This window comes from Ambystoma mexicanum, chromosome 8 (genome assembly GCF_040938575.1).
Source record: "Ambystoma mexicanum isolate Mex_15411 chromosome 8, UKY_AmexF1_1, whole genome shotgun sequence".
Taxonomy (NCBI): Eukaryota; Metazoa; Chordata; class Amphibia; order Caudata; family Ambystomatidae; genus Ambystoma; species Ambystoma mexicanum.
In genome coordinates this window covers 1,272,565,189-1,272,584,280 of record NC_090929.1, presented here as the reverse complement: position 1 = coordinate 1,272,584,280, position 19,092 = coordinate 1,272,565,189, and the positions used below count along the sequence as shown (strand labels likewise).

General features: G+C 43.6%; 1 protein-coding gene across 3 annotated transcripts in view; it reads right to left on the bottom strand.

Annotated features, from left to right (window-relative positions):
• The window catches only part of DNTT (DNA nucleotidylexotransferase), a 2,032,862-nt gene that overhangs the window by 1,816,367 nt on the left and 197,403 nt on the right, over positions 1 to 19,092 (bottom strand). The gene's annotated exons all lie outside the window — the stretch shown is intronic.

The window sequence follows — 19,092 nt, the reverse complement described above, 5'->3', positions numbered from 1 at the left end:
ATTAGTAACATGCCTTTTCAACTGCTTTACTTTAGTGAAATGTTATACAGCTGATGTTTAAATAAATGTATGTTCTTTTACTCAGAAACCTTGAGTCAGTGTGTGTTTGAATCATAGTAATTGTTGTCCTTTATGTAACTATTTGATACTGTTCACTTGCTCTTGAGATAGGTCTGGCTGCTCAGCCATCGCTACCACTTTTACTGTCTAGTACAGGCTTGTACCAAATGTGAATTTGTACTGTCACTTTAGTCCTAATTGTGTGTGGTGTTCCCAAAGGGTACTGCATTTAATTCTGCCTAACCCTGGTATACAGCGGTGAGGATCAAGTATAGTAATTACACTTAGAGTGCTGCTATTACCTTGGATCAACTAACCATAAGGCTAAACATCACTAAAAAGCAATATTAATCATGTCTGATATGGAAAGCTACAGTCAGGAGACCCTACTTAGCTACACTGTGGATTATTTAAAACATCTCTGTAGACAAAGGAATCTCTCTGTTAAAGGCAAAATGTCTGAATTGATTGAAAGGTTGTTAGAGAAACAAAGTCTGGAGGGTGAGTCTGAAATACCGGACCTCTCAGCAAATGTGGAAAATAATGAGGATGATAATATGTCTATTATTGATAAGTTAGAGGAAGTAGATGTGTCTCCAAATGTAGGGCTTACTGCTCCCTTGTCTGCTCAGCAACATCAACCTTTGTCCACTGGCACCCCACCAGGTCCTACACTCAGTCCTGAATTCATTGCTCTAGAAAAGATGGGGCTTGAATTGGAATTCAAACTTTTAAATGCTCAAACTGAACAAAAACACCAAGAACTTAAACTCAGAGAAATGGAGTTGAATCATGAACTAGAAATGAAAAGGTTATCTCTTGAAAATGCTTCTCTCCCAGAGTCTTCTAGGTCTTCCAGTCCTAAGAGACCCCGTATGCCTAAAGAAATTGTGGGTATGTATGAGGTTAAGCTTGATACTTTGGATTGGTTGGCAATGTTTGAATATAACCACAGTATTCAAGGTCTTACAGGGAATCAGTTGCTTCCCTGGCTCTTCTCTAGGCTACCCACTGTTGCATCTGATGTTGTGATGGATTTGGGGGAGCAGGATAGGATGGATTATGAGTGTGTGAAGCTAGCTTTAATTGCTAGATTTGGGAAGACCCCTTCCCAGTACCTTAAGAGGTTTAGGACCCTCAAGAAGCATGATGGTACCCCTTGGGCTACCTGGGTATGTGAATGTTTGAAACACTTAGATGGTTGGGTTAAGGGTTACAGAGTGAACACTTATGAAGGTATGAGAAATCTTGTTATGATGGAGTCAATTTATGATGCCTGCTCTCCTGAGCTCAGACAGCACTTGGCTGATTCTAAGGAGATAGATCCAAAGAAGTTAGCTAAGGCGGCTGACTTGTGGGTTGCCAACAGGGCTACTCACAAGGATTCTGGGGCAACTCAGAAGAAGGATGAGGGAAAGCAGCAAAAGAACGATAACAAGGAGAATTCTAATACCTCTAATCCAAAAGTTGGCCACAAACAGCAACATAAGGGTACACCTCTGGGAAAACCAAATCAGGCTAGTGTACCATCTGGACCCAAACCAGATGGAGGTCAGATCAAACCCCCATTCATCAAGACATTTGGGAAATGTTATGTTTGTGGGTCAACTGACCAGGGTTCCACACTGTCCCAGAGGTAGAAGTCCCTATGACAAGTGGAAACTTTCACCTACTCGCTGATGAACCCATGAGAGTCTCAGCCAGTGTTTCATTAGTGTCCCTGGGCCTGTGGGAACAACATAATTTAGATGTCTATAATTCCATTCCAGATAATACTAAAGCGTATTATAAAGATAGTGTTCTTGTGAATGGCCAGAAGACCCCTGCCATCAGAGACACTGTAGCCAGCATAACTGTGGTGGAGGATGTTGCTAAGGCACCCAAATGCCTCACCAAGTTAGCTGGGGGCCCTGTGCAAATGCTTCCCAGGTTACCAGCTCTCATCCAGTGTAATGATATGACTGTCAAAATACCTGTTAGTGTGCAGAGTGAAGTGCCTGGGAGAGTCCTGCTGGGAAATGACTTGAAAACTCTTGGAGTTGTGTTCAACACCCCCAGTCCTCCCAGTAAGAGGAGACAGGGGCTCTCTAGACCTGCAAGGGACAGGACCTTGAGAGGCTCTCCAGAGGAGTTGATAGAGGAAACTATCACTCCTATTTCTGGGAATAAAGAGGCAAAGGGGAAACCCAAGACCTCAAGGAAAAAGTCAGACAGCACCCCGGTGCTACCAACAAGGACATCCCCAAGATTGTCAAAGATCACACCTGTGATCCCTCCACCTGCTGAGGCAGAGTGTGAGGTGCAACCTTGTATGGTTGAGCCAGTTTCTGAAGAATCGGATCTGGAAGAAGACACTGTTTTGGTTGGAGATCTTGACCCTGTTGACCAACCTGAGCTGCAGTCCTTACTGGCAGAAGGTGGACCCAACAGGGCAGACTTCAGCAGAGGACAAAGAGAGTGTCCTACTCTTGAAGGTCTTCAATAACAGGCTGCTAACCAACTTGATGGGCAAGAAGTTGGAAAGCACAGCTTAAGCTGGGAAGATGGCCTGTTCTACAGTGAACCGACTGAGTATATCCCTGGGGCCTGCAAAAGTAATTGTAGTGCCCCTTGCCAACAGACTCCAGTTCCTACAGTTGGCCCATGAGATACCTTTGGTTGGTCATTTGTGTTTCAAAAATACCAAGGAAATGCTCTCCTTATACTTCTACTGGCCTAAGATGGGTTCAGAAGTTGACTAGTTCTGTAGGAGCTGTCACATGTGCTAAACCTCTGGCAAGAGTGGAGCCAAGAATGTGGCACCCATGGTACCTCTCCCATTGGTGGAAGTTCCTTTTGAGAGGGTGGCCATCGACATTGTTGGTCCCCTTGACACTCCCACATCTTCAGGGAACAGGTTTATCCTGATTGTAGTAGACCAAGCTACAAGATACCCAGAAGCCATACCTATGAGAACTATTACAGCTAAGGTTGTGGCTAAGGCTCTGCTTAGTATTTTTACCAGAGTAGGGTTTCCTAAGGAAGTGATATCCGACAGGGGATCCAATATTATGTCCCACTACATGCAAGCCATGTGGAAAAACTGTGGTGTCACTTACGAGTTCTCTACAGCCCACCATCCACAGACACATGGACTGGTAGAGAGGTTTAGTTGTACTATGAAGAGCATGATAGGTGATTTAGAAGAACCACTTAAGAGAAAGTGGGACCTTCTACTGCCATGTCTTCTCTTTGTTTATAGAGAAGTCCCTCAGGAGGGAGTTGGATACAGTCCCTTTGAACTTCTCTATGGCCATCTAGTCAGAGGTCCATTGGCCCTGATTAAGGAGGGATTGGAGAGTGTTCCTTCCCCCAAGCCAGTCAGAGTGACTGACTATATGATAGGTCTCCGGAGGAGAATGTCACACATGATGGCAGAAGCTAGTGATAACTTAAAAGCAGGTCAGGCTCTGGTCAAACATTGGCATGACCAGAAGGCCAGTATGGTTGAGTTTACTCAAGACCAGCTTGTATTAGTTATGGTGCCAACAAGGCAGAGGGCCTTGCAGGACAAATGGATAGGACCCTTCAAGGTTGTGGGCAAACTTGGAGAGGTGAACTATTTGGTGGACCTAGGCAGACCTAAGGAGGCTCCCAGAGTCTTTCACACCAACCGTTTAAAGGCATATGTCTCGAGACCAGAAGTGGGAGCTTTGCTTCTAGCTTCAGCTCAAGAGGAAGAGGAGAGTGAATTTCTACCTGACCTCCTCAGAGGCCAACCGTTGGATGAGAAAATAGAAGGAGTCAATCTCTCTTCTCAACTGACTTCTGAACAACAGGAGGAGTGCAAAGTCCTGTTAAATCAGTTTGCCTCCCTGTTTTCACTATCACCAGGCTTGACCCCTTGGGGCCAGCATGATATTCTCACTGGTGACTGTCTACTTGTGAAAGGAGAGGTTACAGAATGTCCCAAATCAAAGGAGAGGTCAACAAGATGCTTGATCTCGGGGTTATAAAGTCCTCTAGAAGTCCACGGTCTAGTCCAGTTGTTCTAGTACCAAAGGTAGTATCCAAGGAGTTGAGATGCTGTGTGGACTATAGAGCTCTAAATGCAGTCACTAAGACTGAGATGCCCATCCTTTGCCAAGGACAGATGAACTGGTGGATAGACTTGGTTCAGCCAAATACCTCAGTACATTTGATCTGACGTCAGGCTATTGGCAAATAGCCCTGACAGACCATGCCAAGGAGAAAAATGCATTCTCAACCCCAGCAGGCTCTACCAGTTTAAGGTTATGCCTTTTGGACTAACGAATGCACCTGCTACATTTCAAAGGATGGTCAATCAAGTTCTGAATGGGATGGAGGTCTTCTGTATGGCATACTTGGATGACATTGCAGTGTTCATCCCCACATGGAAAGAACATATTGATATGTTGTGCAGGCTCTTGAGCAGGCCCATCTGACCATAAAGGCAAGCTAATGTCAAATTGGTCAGAGCAAAGTGGTCTACCTTGGTCATGAGGTAGGAGGAGGGGAAATGACGCTGTTGCCCATCAAAGTACAAGCTGTGTAAAACTGGGCCACCCCTACTACTCAAACCCAAGTGAGAGCCTTCCTAGGTCTCACTGGGTACTACAGGAATTTCATAGAGAACTATGGGACCATAGCTTATCCCTTGACTGTAATCTCCTCTCCAAAGTTCCTTAAAAAGGTTAGATTAAATGAAGAGTGCACTCAAACCTTTGAAAACCTGAAGAAAGCCCTTTGTCAAGCTCCAGTCCTAAGAGGTCCTGATTATCAACCAACCATTCATTGTGCAGACAGATGCATCCAATACAAGTATAGGTGCAGTCCTTAGTAAACTGGATGAGAAAGGTATGGAGCACCCCATTTGCTTCATCAGTAGGAAACTTAAGGAACCAGAAACAAGGTGGGCAACCATAGAGCATGAATGTTTTGCCATTGTGTGGTCTTTGAAGATGTTTAGACCATACTTGTACGGATCTACTTTTGTGATTCAAACAGACCACAAACCCTTGAGATGGTTCATGCAAATGAAAGGGGAGAACCCACAACTTCTAAGATGGTCAATCTGCCTACAAGGGTTTGATTTCACCATTGAGCACAGGTCAGGATGTCACCGCCAAAATGCTGATGGTATCTCTAGGATGTTTATAACCGACTAGAGTGAAGAGATTCACCCAGGAGTGGATTAAATCCTCCTGTCCCTTAGTCTGGGGGGCGAGTGTTAGGCAGAATTCTCGAGAATGGCTAATTTCCCTTACCGGGGATAAGCAAGTGTTGTGAGCACAAGGGTTTCCTCAATTTTTTAAGGGGGCAAATTGACGCTATTATACCATGTTGTTGTATAATTGAAAATGCGATCAAAATACACCATTACTAACATCACGCAAATTGTACATTGCAAATGTTTTGGTGTCTGCTTCTTCCGCCCATTTGTGTTTCTACAAATAACGAACGCTGGAAATAGGTTTTTTATGTTGTTTTACCATGTTGTTTGATATAATAATTAAAATATGCCAAACACATTTCTTTGTCTATGGTGGGAGATATAATCCTATGAAATTCCTACTGTGAGGTAAATTTCTGACAAGTAGCCACCTTTCGGTGTGTTAGAGGTGGGTAGCTAGTGGTATATGTACGTTTTTTTCTGCTAATTTCCCTTACCTACTGAGTCCCTCAGCATATTTGCTGGATTTCTAGGATTTCTTTATTACACCTGGTAAGAGCGTGAGCCCTTTTTTCCCACTCTTACATGTGTTTTTGCTGTGTGTGTTTAACATTTTTTGTGTTCATACACTGTGGAAACTTACCTAATCCACAGGCATCGGGCCTCATTACGAGTTTGGAGGCAGCCAAGGGCATGGCTGCCTCCAAACTGGGGTCCGGGTCTGTGATCCCTGAATGGGGAAATACTGGGACATTCCGACTTTGAAGGGCCCGGTATTTCCCCATTTAGGGATCCCAGACCATCCCCATTCCCACTTGACCCTTCGTAGGGCCCAATGGGAATGGGGAGTATGCTAACAAGTGGCCCATTAATGACGGGTCCGTTGTTAGCATGCTGGTCCCATCATGGGACCCGCAAGGGACATCTGGTCTGATCCACATGAGATAAACTTAATCCTGGGTGAAGGAAATCCCCCTGAGAGTTATAATGGACAGTTTTTTCGCTGGGATGAGAAATTTCAGGGGTCAAGATTGTTATGGAATGGATTTAACATCTCAGGCTCGTCATGACTCTTATACAACAGATTTACCTCAGCAGATTGAGCAGAGAAGAGAACAATCCTCTTGCAGCAGGAGGTTACATTAGCTAGACCTTTAACGACAGTGGTAAGAGGTGAAAATATAAAGGTTGGAGGAGTAACTGTGTCTGTGCAAACTGACTTTAAAACCATGCCATTGACACTTATTCCTGAAGACAGAGTTGGTGCAGCTTTTAAGTCAATAGGTCCCCAGAATGCAGATGAAGGTTGTTCCAGCACAATTCATGTGACACAACCTTATGTTGAATATCGTGTAAAAAGAGGGGGTCATTTTTAAATATTATGTGGGAGAAGTGGAAAGTGGAAACGATGGGTGCTTTGCTCACATAAACCACAACGGGTGACTGCGTGTGAAAGTTCATGCTGAGAACCTGTATGCTAAACTGTGTGGTTTGAATGTACCCAAAGCAAAAGTCCAAAGAGGTGCAGGTTTAGGAAAAACCCAAAGGTTTTTAGTTTCCTTAGTGGAGTCTTTGATCAAAATAATAGCCTGAGAGATGCTACACAAAGGAACAATCCTGCAAAAGAAACAGCATGAGCAGGATGCTGGATGTAGGGCCCTGGTACCCACGAAGTCGACGTTTACTATAGAAAATGTATATAAGCATGACCTTGGCTTCATCCTGAACAGAACGACAATCTTGACAGTTTATCTGAGGTTGAAAATCTGTTTAGAATCAACACTAGGGACATTGAACGTGTGGAATTTAATCATCCTGGTTGCACAAACATCATTGCCATTCATGTTGAATCAAATTTGGTGACACGTTGAATCAAATTCGGTGGCTGAGGCAATACTTTATGAGATACTCCATCTGCGGTTTAAAGGCCTTATGGTCAGTGAATTGATTTTGGCTAAGATTTTGAAGGAAGATACTGTTGAACAGAAATATAATTTGAAATACAATGAAATAAGGTAACAGTCACCAATAATGGGTCTAATTATAGAGCGTTTAACTTCAGGGAAGCATGGTACGTGGAGAGAGGCGATGATCGATATTGGTCTTGGTTGGCACATGCTCTCATATATTACAAGAAAGACAACATGGAAAATCACTCCCTATAGCATCTGACCTCCCCTATAAGATAATGTCCTGGAACTGCAGGAGTCACTCAACCTAGTTACAAAATATTACACTCTTCAGTGTATTAAGAGAACATAGCATAGTGTGTCTCCAGAAGCATTGGTTGACAGATACTTTTCTTGCTTTCAGTCAGTCCAGAAAGGGACTTGGGCAGACCAAAGGGGGTACTAATCACACTTATAAAAGGTGGCTATGGGATCTCAACAGTGAAAGGGTTGAATTCTCAAAATGGTGTGTTGGCAGTGGAATTCAAAATAAACACAAAAAGTGAGCAAGAGTGGGTTTCTCCTAATTAACATTTATAGGCATGTTAAAGTGGATCAATTGGAAAAAATGTTGTGCAGATTGAACATTTTGGCGTTGTAGAGGTTAAGGGGCCAAATAATAATTGTGGGTGACCTAAATTCTGCATGCAAGCTGTTTGACTCTGCCAGTATATGTGGTAAAACTGGATTTTATAGAATTTGTGCATCTAAAAAGGCCAGTAAAGGGGCTCTTTGGTCTGCATGTATGAGTTAATTGGGCCTTCATAAGGATAACGGCACAGTTAAGGGTGACAAACCAGAACATTTTACCTGCTTTGGGGGAATGAAAAATCCATGCCAACTGTGTTGGAGCTAGAAATCACAGCCATCCCCTGGAGTGACCACTGCATTTTGAGTTTTTTGACACATTTTCACATGCAATGTTCGCCTAGACTGCTAAAATCTGAGGTGGTGGCAAATATGGGAGGCAACCGAATGACATGGAACACTGGATCCATCAAAACATTTAATGAAGGGATAGAGCACCTTTTTGATTCCACTAATCGGCAACATAAAATGGGTATTTTTTCAATTGCCTGCTTAGAACAAGTCACATCCTCGAATGTGGCTTCTAGGAAGCATAAGAATATCATGTGAACAAGGGGAATGCACACACATATGACGTAGCTTTAGCTGTAAAAAAGTGAGAAATGAGGGCAGCAATTAGGCTCATTAAGAGGGCCAGTCTTACCATTGTGGAAAAAAAGCGAATGATATCTGGAATAACTTTGACATTTAAAAACTGGACCAAGACCCAGAGAGCAAGGTTGCAATATATGAATTCAGTGGGTGGTCTCAGGAGCAACAATATAACTCATTTTTGGTCAATAAAGAACATTAATAAAAGCATTCAAATGAATGCAGTGCAGAAAGCTCAGGGGTGACTAATTTTGGGTCTCTATACAGTGAAGATAAAGCTGTAGAATTGTACTTAAATCTATTAAAGTTGGAGGAAAGTGACTCTTTCAGCATTGCATTTTCGCCACAGAATGTGCTTGATACCATTAAAGGGGCTAGTGAGTCTAGAGGTACAGGTCCCAATAAATTATCAAACAACATTTTCTAAGGAAAAACCTTTTTGTTGGATTACCATCTTATCTGCAATGTTCCAAGACATAGGAACAAACAACCTTTTCCCTGCCACATGGAAGATTTCACAAATAATCCCATTTACAAACATGGTCCATTTTCTGAGCCCAAAAACTACAGCACTTTATAAATCCTTGATGTAGACAGCAGGACCCATGCTCCAATGCTCTTAAAGCAACTGAAGCCCTGGGATGTAGCCACTGGGCGATTAAGTAAATGGCAAACAGGATTCAGAAAGGGTCATGGAACAACATTGAATGGGTACATCATGAAGCACTGTCAGCAGTTAGTGCTAGATGGGAGCTATGAATTCATCAGTGTAGCAACTATAGATCTTAGCTCCGCGATTATGGTCAAACTTTAATGCATGGGGTATCCCATCTGGTCCGCTGAAACTCATAATTAGGCTGCATACTTCCACAGTGGTACGAGTAAGCCTAAATAAATTGGGGCAAATGACTAAAGGAATCCTAGCTAAGAACGGCTTAAGAGAGGAGTGCATCATAGCCCAGTGTCTTTTCAATCTATACGTCTAAGATGTGGAAAAAAACTATCGAACATTTGGCATTCATCTCTCCTAAAATTGGCCAGCTATGAATTTCATGCCTGGCCTATGCAGATGATTTCCTATTACTAGATAGCAGCATGGTTGGTTTGCAGCCTTTATTAATTGGTTTTGCGCAACATGCCACAAAACAATTTCTAAAAATGAATGCTGAAAAGACAAAGGTACTGAATGTAACAGCAAATGCAGTGCAGAAAGCGCAGGGGCGACTCATTTTGAGTCTCTGTTCAGTGAAGATAAAGCTGTAGAATTTTACTTAAATCTCTTTAAGTCCTCCCAGTGGACGGCACTACAGTGCAACACGCAGCGTTATTGGACAGACTCATTAGAAGACATACAACTCCCAGTAGCCATCGCAGTTGTTAAGTGCGCAGCACATACTAAAAGGGAAGACTTTATCTCATGTGGAAATCAAAAATCAGATAAGAAAGCCAAGTGAATTCCATGTACAGAAATGATCATGTCATTTGACATGCCTGATGTGAATGAAAGCATGGTGGTGATGATGAGTGTGTCTGAATGTTACAATAACTTGTCTAGGACTCAGCTAGCAGAGATTCTAGGGGAAGCGCCTCAAGACGAAAAAGACTTGTGGACGTGTAGAGGGTGTTCTTTATACCCTTCTGAAGCATTGTGGTGACAAGACAGCACTGGTAAACCGGTGATGCCTGTAACCTTATTAAGGGTGGCGTTGGAACAGCTATACTGCCCTGCGCACGTTACTAGAGAGAGACTTGCCGCAACTATTGCGGAGGATTGGTTTGTTACAAATATAGTAGAACACGTTGCATTTCATGTAGTAAATTGTATTGTATGTCAAAAGTTTACTGCTGGGCACACATTGCACACAATTAGAGGAGTTATTCCAAGAGCTAATGGTCCCTTTCAGCATTTACATATTGACTATGTCCACATGCTGCAAGTATGTAATGGATATAGATATATGATTGTGATAGTATGTCCCTTTTCAAGGTGGATTATAGCTGGACCATGTACACATCCAGATGCCACCTGTGCAGCCACATTTTTTGTACGAGAAGTGTTTCCTAAATGGGAATATGTGAAATATTGAGATCAGATAATGGCCCTCATTTTGTTAACAAAGTCTTTGAGCAAATAAGCTTGTTGCTTAGAATAAAGCACAAGTTTACATCAGCGTATCACCTGCAAGCGCACAGTGTCTTTGAGAGACTTAGGCTCACAAAAGGATAGTTGCATTGTCTACTACTGGCATTGTATGCGTTGAGAAATGAGCCAGTTTCAGACTACCATCTTACCCCTCACAAGATAGTGACAGGGAGGTGAATGAGCACAACTCTCACACCTCTGTCTAGAACTAGAAGTGATGCCCAGCCGACAGCAGAATTGTTAGGAAAGGAGCTACATGATTATCTCACATGCATGACCTCAAGTATCTCTATCATTTTAGATCAGCTCAAGAGTAAGGGTTGTGGGGCAACTCGGAACACAGAAGGAGATGTTACAGCAAACAGAGCTAAAGAGCTATGTCTTCCCAAACTTTTCCCCGGAGATGCAGTCCTAATCCGCAACTTCACTAGAAGGTGGCACAACCCGCATTTCAACGGCCCCTTCATAGTGGAGGACGTTAAACCGTCTGCAGTCAAGGTACAAGGCAGACGCGCTTGGATATTTTTTGGAGACGTGAAGATCTATGCTGGAGAATACCCTTCCCCCGCACCCCATCAGAAGTAAGAATCTGGGAAGAACCACACCACGTGCAGACTAGGTCTATGATGAGGAAGAAGGACGCAGAAGCTGTTGAATAAATAAACAGAGTTGATTGGGCTCTGGCTTATTTTGAGACACTCTTTTCAGTCACTAAAAAAGGAGTTAAGGGAAGCTATTTGTTCTTGAGCCACAGGAGTTTGCTGACATTGGACTGAGACATGCTTAAGTCTCGAGCATAAAGGAGAGCATGTCAGATTTGGAGTTCCTTTTTGACGACTGGAAAAGGGAGCAGTTCCCTGATTCCTTTCTCACTGAATTTGTTTTTGGCGGGGCCTATGGCAGTGCCCAATGATGTTTCATTTTGTGTGCTTACCCTGCGCTTGTGGGGAGAACTACTAACGTTCATCTGTTCTTGGAAGATCCTAAGAATGGTCCAATTGTGAGGAGATTGCTTGCAGCTATCATTGAGCAAATTCTTCAGCTTTCTGCGTTCAGTGGGGAAAACGCAAATGCCGATATCACTGGATAATGCACATAGACTGGTCAGTTTGGTGTTTTACTATCTGATTGAGGAATGCCTGAAACTTGTTGGGAGACAAACTGTTGTCAGAATCTTCCTGAGAGATCCGAGAAACAATGCAGTGCTTAATGAAATATTGAGAGAGATCATAATACAAGTAAACTGATACTCCGAGAGAACGCTGAGAACTGAATGAGACTTTCTAGGGAGAAGATCCAAAAGTCTACTGAATGAGGAACTTTGTTTCATGCTGAAGGAGAATCTTCATGTCGTCTAATAACAGGCCAATTCGTGGCCTTCACTGGGAAATTTTTTGTTCATCATCGTATAGCCAGCTGAAGCTGATTAAGGAATTTGTGGAGCTGACTCAGCAGCTACCAGAAGTAGTACGTGATGTTGCCCAATTAAAAGTCTGTTTTTCCTTCCTTAAAAGTAAAATGGGAAGCATCAATAGGAACTTCATCATGGCAGACCACGAGAGACATCCACGATGTGCAAAAAGCTATTACTGCAAGTGGTCCTATCTGTGTATAATTTACTCTTGCATTTTGTTCATAGTGATACTGCTCTCATTTACAGTACACACTGCTTATTACTAAGGCGGAAGTGGAGCAAAGACTCCTGTGTATCCTCGTATACAAGAGAAGGGTACAGATGTGGCAACTACAAGGCAGCCAAGACCCTATGTAATTATCCCTATTCCAGTAGACAATGTAAAATGGCCTGGGTCTATGACAAATATCACTAGACATATGTTTTTAGAAAAAAGTGTTGTGGAGATTGTTCTTGAGCACCAGAAACAGGCTCAAAAGAAAAGACAAAGGAAGGGATTGTCTAGGAGTGAACCTACACAGATAGCACGTGTAAAGACACCCAGGTCACTGACAAATGGTCCTATGATTAGTCCAGTGAGAAGAAACTATGCTGACATACTTCATGAGATGATTATAGAGGCTCATAAGAGAAGAATGAGATCTAAGAAAAATGCTATGGAGGATGATCATGAGTTAAATGATTACATGGACAGTACAGCACATTTGGGGAATAACATATGGTATCAGCATATAGAGAAGGTGGAAGGAGGACCTCAAAGGAGGAATTCTTTGTATGTGCACTACCGCCTTATAGCATGGGGAAGTTTAAGATCTTCGTAGCTATAGAAGTAGACGTCCAGACAGCACATTGTCTTTCATACATAGCATTCTGTCGAACAAGAGGCCAGTTCATAGGTGGAGATCTCAAATGGGCAACTGAATGGACAGATACAGATGAAGATGATTATGCCTGGGATACAAAGACAAGGCTAGAGATCATACTAAGAATCACGCGATCAGATATGAAAAGCCTGGAGTGAAAGGAGCTGGAATCAGATGGGAAGTAAACAAAAGATTTGCGAGTCCAGGGAAATCTGCAAACGACATTCGAATTTGGAAAAACAGAGGCCAGATGCATATTTGGGGATCAGTGTCATCACCAGATGGCTGGGAAGAAGGAGGGGTTATCTGCAGAGCCGGGATGGTAGTTGACCATCCTAAATCAATTATGTGGAATGCACAAGTGCTGTGTAAGTCATTATGGCCAAAACTTGCTAAACTACTGACCTGGGTCGAAGGCAGGGGAGGACCCTTGCAGATAGTGCCTTTGGAGAGTGCAAAGCTGTGCTTCAGAAACAATGACACAAGAAAGATTGGAGAGAATCAGAACTGTGTTTGTATCTTTGAGGCATCAGGAATGAGCATTGGGACAGCAGTGATCATGGATCACTTTTGGGCATGAGGATGTAGAGCATATATGAGGCTACCCAAAGATTGGGGAGGAATATGCACACTGGTGAATGTTCATGTTCCGGCGTTGGTGATTCCTAAAAGTGATTTGAACCTTGATAGTTTCCCGAAAGCAGATGCTCACCTGAGAAAGAAGAGATCTGTGGAGCTGATTAGTCGAATGAAGAGGGAGAAATATTTCTCTGCCAAGTCAATAGAAGCCTTTGACTCTATCCCTTATGAGCACAGACTGTTCAGCAAGAATTTGTCAGTATTTATGTTGATCTTCATGGTGAGAATCCAGGTTGGAGTGAATACCAAAAGGCTGCAGATTACCAGATGGGAATTGCTGCAGAGGATCAACACAACCATAAAGGGATTCAATGATATCAAAGAGGAGATGAGAGCCATACGACTGATGACTCTTCAGAACAGATATGTCTTGGACATGATCACAGCTATGGATGGAGGTGTTTGTGCAAAAATTGGAGAATTATGTTGCACGTTCACACCTTCTCATGACGGCGAGAATGGCACATTGACAGAGGTTATAGAGATGCTAACGAAGCTACACATCCAGATGATAGATGAAATATAAGAAATTACTGATGACAGCTGGTTTGGAGCACTGTTTTCTTAGGTTCCACAATGGATGACAGACATGTTCAAGTTCCTTGGAGCCCTGATCGTGTTGGTGGTGCTTGGATTTTGTGTGATCAAGATAATAATCACACAATGCAAGAGACAGAAAAGAAAGCCGTAGGGATGAAAATCATGATCGATGTTGAATCAGGATGGAAGGCTAGAGACTTGACAGATGATTAAATAAGAGACTTTGTGAAGGCCAGTATCCATGCACCTTAGGGACAAAGTTCCTGTATCCAAAGAGCCATAAGAAGTATGTGGGAAGATGGATCTATTGCAGGCCAAGTGCACAGTGCATACTCAAGAACTGAAACTTGGATGAGCATGTAAAATCAGCTGGATGCCTGAAGGGAATCATAAAGATATGGATCCCAAAGAAGCATTTCTCCAGGCAAGGGGCCTCATCACCAGTTTGGCTGTAATCCTTAAATCCGGCAGTTGCGCTATTACTGCCGGATTTAAGGGTCCGCCAAATCAGGGCATAGGCGGATTCCTCCCCAGGTCTGAGCTGGGGGGAAATCCACTGAAAATTTGCGCTATTACCGCCGGCGGGAAATTCCGCCGGCGGTAAGAGTGCAAAAATTCCCCATTGAGCCCAATGGGGAATGGGGCATTCCTGAATGGGCCAAGTGGGGAATGGGGAATTTCATTACCGCCAAACCCGTGATCCAGCGCTAACAGCACCGGGGGGTTTGGCGGTAGGGCTAATACCACCAGCGGTAGTACCGCTGGCGTTACCACCCAATTCGTGATAAGGCCCAAGGATGTCTAGATGTGAAGGATGATGGGAGAGTGGTCAATGAATCGCTCAGAGGGGAGAGTGTAGAGAAGGAGCTAAGTACCCCACCTCAATCACCTCGCCCATCTTGCCTAGATGTTGGTAACCAAAGTGTGAGACATGTGCGGTACCAGTGAAAATACTGATACCAAGGAGAATCCTGGAAGCAAGGTTCCCACTGAGAAAACCATACCTGCATACGAGACAGTATGATGGCCATTTGAATGAAATCCCGGAAGAAGCAGAGCAAATAAATTGCCAAGATGAATGGTGGCGTCATGCAGAGCCGAGCTGACGTACATAGAAGAGATGCAGAGACTAGAGAATGCCGATATTCTATAAGGCATCGAGAAAGTATGGAAGATAAGTGGCACCTTGGGATCAAGATGAAGAAACTTATGCTACAGAACCGATGAAGATGTTAAGTCAGTTTACACGTGTACATATGCAAAGAAATGCAAGCAGACAAAGGGCCTCATTACGACCCTGGCGCTAATGGGTTAAAGCCGCCGTAAAAGGCTGCAGCGCCGTTAACCCATTAGTGCCTGATTACGAGGTCCCTTTGCGGGACCCGACCTGAACGGCTGGTGTACACCAGCCGTTAAAGTAGGGACCCGCAAAGGGACCTTGGTGCTAAGTACGGTACCGCAATTTGCAGTACCATACTTAGCGCCTTCCCCATTCCCATTGAGCCCTATGGGGAAAAATGGGAATGGGGAAGGGCCATGGAGGAAGGGGGAATTACCGCCCCACCAACCTTGTAATGGGGTGGTAATTCCCCCTTTCTCCATGGCGGAGTCGGTAAGTTACCGGCATGGACCATGGTGCTATTAGCACCATGGTTTTCCGCCTGGGTCGTAATGGGACCCAAAGTATTCTTGAGGCTAGCTTTATAGTGAATAGATTGCAGCATGTGTCAACATATACATATATATATAGAAGCGAGTAAAAAATGGATGTTTTCACTACATGTTATAGCAGAGCTGGGCTAAAGAAGGAAGGAAGGAAGGCTTCTATTGCAGTGTGTCGCAGTTAGAAAACAAGTGAATTGCAAAGTAAATCTCAGAAAGGCGAGGCTGGATGAGCCAAGAAGCCAAGGCCATATCAAGCTGGGGTAAGCAGACATTGGTTGCAAATCGTGTGAAAGAACGTAACTCCTGTTCAGGAGGCATGAACAAAACAAGGAAGACGTCAGAGGTCTATTAGAAAATAGTGTTTTTAATACACAAGCGCCTGATTTTGTGGTCTTCAGTCACGTGGAAGGATGAAGTTGGACGAACATGATGGTCACACCTACGCATGAGGGCAGAGTGTGCCTTCACTCCTCAGAATTCTCCAGAACAAAGAACACTCCCAAGGACCAGTTCAAAGCCCTAATTGACAGCAGACCACTGAGGTGATGATGGATGAATATGCTAATTGGTGGGAAGCTATGGTTGAAGACTAGCTCACCAGCACCTGAAATCGCAGTCTGTGTGCTGCTAACCTAGGTGGAAAAGTACTGACTGAGGTTAGAGTGCCAACCAATGGTAGGGGACCGCATGATTAAGGGTCCTATAGTTTGTGTAGCCAATGGGATGTTGTGTATTTAGTGACGGTCGTAGTGACCTGTTTTAGGGATGGGCTTAGCTGCCCCATCTGATGTTAAGAAACAAATCACTTTCTTTCACTGCCATAGACGAATATGTATCGTATACTTAGATATTTCCTTAGACCCTATCACATTTGTCACTAGGTTTTTGTAGTTTGCCACGTAGGATGACATTAGTAATATGTAGGTTGACGTCACCTATGACGATATTTTGGAATAAAGGAATGTTTTTTTTATGATGCATTGAGAGATCTTACGCTGAGACATCTGTTGATGTCCGTTGTACTCCATATTTTAGGTAATTGATATCAAAACAGTTATCATTTTGCCAACTACATGAGTTGTTTCGATTATTGATGTTTGAGTAACTTCTGCATCCCCATCCATCTCAAGGGTATTGCTACTTCATCTTAAAGGGCTGGAAGATCCCAGTTCAATGGGGACAAAGGTAGGGTGACCAGTGAATCCTCCGCAGACCACTCAGCACCCATCATTCACTGGCTTGGCATTTTAGCCAACTTCCTGAGTCACCACCCTGCAGTCCCCAGAACCAGGCAGCAGACTTCTTCACCATACATATCTTGTGAATGTACCTCATCAATCGGCATGGATGGCTGCAAGTGTGTCAGGAATGTATTCTGCCCTCCAAATGTACCTACCAGCATGGAAGCACTGTCAGGTGGCCCATTGCTGCTTGTTTCTGCAGCTGCATGCTCCTCGGATACATCAAACATACGTTCAGCTGATGTTTGCTTTAATTCCAGACAGCTCTACAATGCATTGATGTTATCTAGTCCTCATTCCAAAATATGTTCTGGTCCAAGTCAACCATGACTAGAATCACCCAAGTGGGTGAAAGTAAAAGAAAAATGTTTATAGTAGGTTATTCCCATAGACATAGATAAAGACAATGGAATAATATGGTACTGTATTCAATATACTGTGAGCAGATCAAAACAAAAGAGGTGTTAGGCTGGAAGGTTTAGAGCTAATCTAAAATATCTGGCAATTGCTCTGGACAACACTCCAGACCACTGTTCTTCAGCCTGCCAAGCCATTGCAGAAATGGGAAATACCATATGCAATTCAGGCATGGTTCCATCCCAAAAGGGGCAGTACAGACTGAACTGCTAGGTTGCATCCCTTCAAGCAACCCCAGACATGTTTCTGCCTCATCTGGCATCATCGGTGAGATGTTGCTTGGGCTCAGGACCCACAACTGGGCATATCCATCCCACTTGGGGTGTCAAAGAAAAACAAAAGTGTTGATGGCTGGAAGATTTACAATTAATCTTAAACCTCTGACAATTACTCTGGGCAATCCCCCAGACCATCGTTCTTCAGCCAGCCAAGCCATTACAGAAAGAGGAAATAGTTACTAAATGCATATTTTTTTATGTGTGTTCATAACATTGCAGCCAACAGTATGTGAAGTTAATTTCGTTATCAAAAGAGAGAAAGAGAGAGAGAGAGAGAGAGAGAGAGAGAGAGAGTGTGTGTGTGTGAGTGTGTGTATGTAGGTGCGTGTGTGTGTATGTGTGTGTGTGTGTGTAGGGTACATTGCTAAGAGCAGTCTGCAAAACCACGTACGAACTAGGTGTGTAAATGAAGTGCATGTGATTTTCATCAGAGTATTTTAGGAAGATTTTAATCAGTTCACCACCTCACTGATGAGTTTGGTCCACTTGAGGTTTTGGATCACAGTTAACATGTTTGTTGCTATATGTTATATCCTGTGGTTTTAAGCAATGAACATTACACACCTTCATTTGAAGATATGTTTGTAATATCACCTTACGCAACCAAAAACCTTAACGTTTATACAGAACCTATTAATGTACCATTCTTAGCTCAAGCTTGACAGTTACAAAATTAACATTCTGGCATTTGAATTGGGGTACAAAGTGAAGAGATGCCCAGGCAAATAAGTCACCAAACATCCAAGCTTGCCCAGGTACACTCACAAATTCCTCAAGCATTAAGCATTAAGGCCTGTAATTACTTATAATTCTCCAAGTCTGCCTTGGAAACACAACCCAATTCTCGCAACACTTTAGGACCTATCTGCCTCCTCCCTTCTGAAGAACTATGTTCCACCTGTCAGGACTTACACTCACTGATGCTATCGCAACATTTTTTTCCACCACTGCAACTCCCCCCACCCCGTGTTCGTAGCATCTATTTCCCGCTTTCGCATTCTCTTATCTTCCCCTCGCTCATGGGTGTCATTACGAGTTAGGCAGTAAGGGGTTAATGGCACCGGTAAAGGTGCCGGAGCCGTCAACCCCTTACTGCCTCATTACGAGTTCTGCTGGGGAAAACCAGGCATCCTTAGCGGGTCCCGCAAGCAGACAAGGGTGCTAACAACGGGCCCGTTATTAACGGGCCCGTTGTTAGCACCCTCTCCATTCCCATTGAGCCCTATGGGGGCTCGAATGGGGATGTACCGGGTCCCTTGAATGAGGAATTACCAGGCCCTCCAAGGTTGGAATGGCCCGGTAATTCCTCATTTAAGGAACCCGGACCCGGGACCCGGTAAGCGGGCATGCCGCTAACAGCGGCATGGCTACCTCCTAACTCGTAATGACCCCCATGGTCTTTCTTCAGCAGACTAAGGTCTGGATACTGCTTGCGGGCACAGTACTCCACTGCACAGACAAGCCCAGGAACTCTGATACTACTACAGTGGTAATTAGGTGCAGTAAAAAAGCATATTAACATAATTTAAGC